The sequence below is a fragment of the Colobus angolensis genome, unplaced genomic scaffold (assembly GCF_000951035.1).
Source record: "Colobus angolensis palliatus isolate OR3802 unplaced genomic scaffold, Cang.pa_1.0 Scaffold290, whole genome shotgun sequence".
In the NCBI taxonomy this organism is placed as follows: domain Eukaryota; kingdom Metazoa; phylum Chordata; class Mammalia; order Primates; family Cercopithecidae; genus Colobus; species Colobus angolensis.
Window position 1 is genome coordinate 1985231 of NW_012116155.1, and position 3841 is coordinate 1989071.

The following is a 3841-nucleotide window of genomic DNA, read 5'->3' on the forward strand; positions in this document are numbered from 1 at the left end:
GCATGACACTAAACAGGATCACTTGCTTGAAAGGCGTAATATCTAATTGTTTCAGAAGGACTTTCAGTATTCAATAGTTTCATAGGTAGGGCATTTTGTCAGCATATAGAGACTAAGGAATATCAACAGCAAAATCTCAGGCTAATCCAATGCTGGTTACATAATTCAGAGGACCTAGTACAAAATAAAAATGCGGGACCACTTTTCCACTGTTCAAAAAGCAGTGGAAAAGTGCCAATCAGGAACTGCCTTTCTTCATGATCTGTCTCTCAATGTGTCATGGTGTTTTTATTTGCTATTTAATTTTTCAAGAAGAATTAAATTGTAAATTATTAGCATAATTTTTACCATTCATCTAAATTTTGCGAGACCAGTTTTAAATGTCAGTGCTCAGAACATTTAACCTGCATGTGGAAACAGTGTAACTATACAATTCCTATTGTGTGTCTTGCCAGGGGACAAGAACTGTCCAAAGCAACAAACACAGTCACACTGAGAAAGACTGTAAGGAGAAAGAGAGCACAGCCCAACTCACAAAGCTGGTTAAGGGATTGCTCCTGGGCAAGCAATACTCATGGGACAAGTTCAGACACTCAGGCACCAGAGGGATTTGCTCTGCCCCAAGACTGTGGGCTCTGGTTCAACCATTCAGCCACCTGCCAGACTTTTTGCTATGTCCTGACTGGGGAAGCCATGTGTCTCTTTTATCAATGGACCCAATACCATAACTCATGATAGGTGGGTATCCTTCAAAGTTTTTTAAACCTCTGTGCCAGGAGACACTCAATACCTAAACCAGGGATGGAGGAGAAACTCACCACCACCAACAGGCAACCTCAGGCTGGTCATCTACCATATATGCCTTGATGCTTTCAACACAGGGCAAAGATGGGCCTCTCCATGTCCTGCCTGAGATAGTGTGACACAGGCGTCAAACCTGACACCTCTCAAGTTTACTTCCAGGACCTTACCGGGAGCAAAAGGTGGCAGGGCTCACCTTGGCTCAGGGTGCTAAAAGTGTGAGGCTGTGAGCAGCCCAGAACTCATTCAAACAGATGCGAGATGTAGGCAGAACAATATGGGAGTTAAATCTCCAATTCAAACCTCCTATTGATGGTCCATTGACCTGTCAAATTTCACTTTCAAAACATAAATTCAAACTGTGGGGAAAAGAGAGAGAGATCAGACTGTTATTGTGTCTATGTAGAAAGAAGTAGACATAAGAGACTCCATTTTGTTCTGTACTGAGAAAAATTCTTCTGCCTTGAGATACTGTTAATCTGTAACCCTACTCCCAACCCCATCCTTGCAGAGACATGTGATGTGTCTACTCAAGGTTTAATGGATTTGGGGCTGTGCAGGGTGTGCTTTGTTAAACAAGTGCCTGAAGGCAGTATGCTTGTTAAAAGTCATCACCATTCTCTAATCTCAAGTACCCAGGGACACAAATACTGCAGAAAGCCACAGGGACCTCTGCCTAGGAAAGCTAGGTGTTGTCCAAGGTTTCTCCCCATGTGATAATCTGAAATATGGCCTCGTGGGAAGGGAAAGACCTGATTGTCCCCCAGCCCGACACCCATGAAGGGTCTGTGCTGAGAAAGATTAGTAAAAGAGCAAAGAAGGCCTCTTGGCAGTTGAGATAGAGAAAGGCATCTGTCTCCTGCCCGTCCCTGGGCAATGGAATATCGTGGTGTAAAACCCAATTGCATGTTCCATTTACTGAGATAGGAGAAAACCACCTTAGGGCTGGAGGTGGGATGTACTAGCAGCAATGCTGCTCTTTATGCCCTCAAAATGTTTATGGAGATGTTTGCATATGCACATCAAAGCACAGCACTTTTCCTTAAACTTATTCATGACACCGAGATCTTTATTCATATGTCTGCTTGCTAACCTTCTCCCTGCTATGACCCTATTGTCCTGCCACTTCCCCCTCTCCCAGATGGTAAAGATAATGATCAACAATTCTCAAAGAAAATCCTAATGTTATTTAAATATGCTATTCTAGTCACCCTATAGAAAAATAAATGACCTCATGCTTACATCATTTTGACTTCTTTTATTTTTGGAAGACATTAACATAATTTCATAATGTCTTATTTCCAACGTCAATGTCAAGGTCAGTGTCTCTGTAAAGGAGAAATGTGTTCAAAGGCTCTGAAGGATATAGACTTTTTTTTTTAACTTGGAGGGGAGAAAAAAAGGATACAGAATGCTTGGACTTAATTTTTGGGATACTTATGTATTTATCAAAATGTTTCTAAGGAAAATTTACTTATTTTGAGCCACACACATAATCCCATGAGTTGTTGCCCTTAGTAGAAATATAATGGGAACATAACCATCCTACCTGTTTTGGCCTACTTAATAAACCTCCATAGGAATATTTTTATGTATAATATCTTTCTTATGTAAGTTTCAGTATGTCTTTTAGACTTAGAATACACATTTAGAATTTATTTTAACATAAAAAAAGTTAGATGACTTATTGTGAATAAAATGGATAAAAATATTTTGCCTTGATGTGTGTATATACATGTTTTATGTGCTTATGCATGCATTCACAGTTATGTGCACGAAAGGTTCAGATATCAAACTTATCTTTTTTATTGGGTACAATATAAATGAAAGATTAAGCTCAAATTTTTATGAAGATATGGAGAACATAATACAGATTTTTGTTTTGATATTAAAATATAAGACAATGTACAATTGTAATAGTTTGCTAATATTAAAAATTAAGACTTGATGATAACTCCTCAATAATACATGGATGGTGTACAAAAACAGTGAGATTTAAGGAAAGCATATATACCTCATGTTTTGGAAAATAAGAATATGTAATGTTAAACTGCAAGAGACATTTATGTGAAATGACTATATCGAGTGCTTTTGGAGAAAATCTACTGAAATTTATTCAATAATCATTTCATAAATTGAAAGTGAACTATATGATCATCTGAACAAGTTTACATGCATTTTACATAAGAGAAATGAAGTTAAAGAATTAAGTGGCTCATTTATTGGATCACTGTTCATTAGTACAGAGCAACAGAGATAACTCTGGTCTTCTGAATTCTAGTTTCCAGGGATTTTTCTCTAACATAATTAGTTTTCCAAATAAAAATATCTCCATTATTTTCTTCATCATAGTAAATGAAAACAGGGGCTGTTCAACCCAACTTTTTTTTCCAGGAAAGACATTTAAACTTTACTGAGTACCTGGTATGTTCATATTTTCTTTTGTTTAAACATCTTTAAAAAAAAATTACAGATAATTATAAATTCATATGCAGTTATAGAGAGATTCTCATATACTGCAGAACCATTGTACCTCACTGATAACATCTTGTTAAACTATAATACAATCTTGCAGCCAGCATATTAGCATTGATACAGTCAAGCTGGAGAACAGTTCCATTACCACAAGATATCTCATATTGCCCTGATAACGCCACATCCACCACCCTTTCCTACCTCATTCCTGACCTTTTGTCAACCTCAAAAATGTTCTTCACTTCTATAATTTCGTCATTAAAAAATTCTGTATACATCAAGTATCTGGATTTTGGGGTTGGCTTTTATTCACTCAGCTTAATTCCTTCAAGTTTCATCCAGATTTTTACATGTTTAAATAGTTCATATATTTTATTGCTGAGCAGTTATTTCATGGTGTGGATGTACTACAATTTACTTACCCAGTTGAAGGACATCTGTGTTATTTCCAGCTGATAGCTATCACAAATACATTTCCTATGAACAATTTCATGTTTGTGTTTGTGTAAACAGAAGTTTTCATTTTTCTCAAATAACCAAGAGTGCATTTCAAAGTAACACAGTA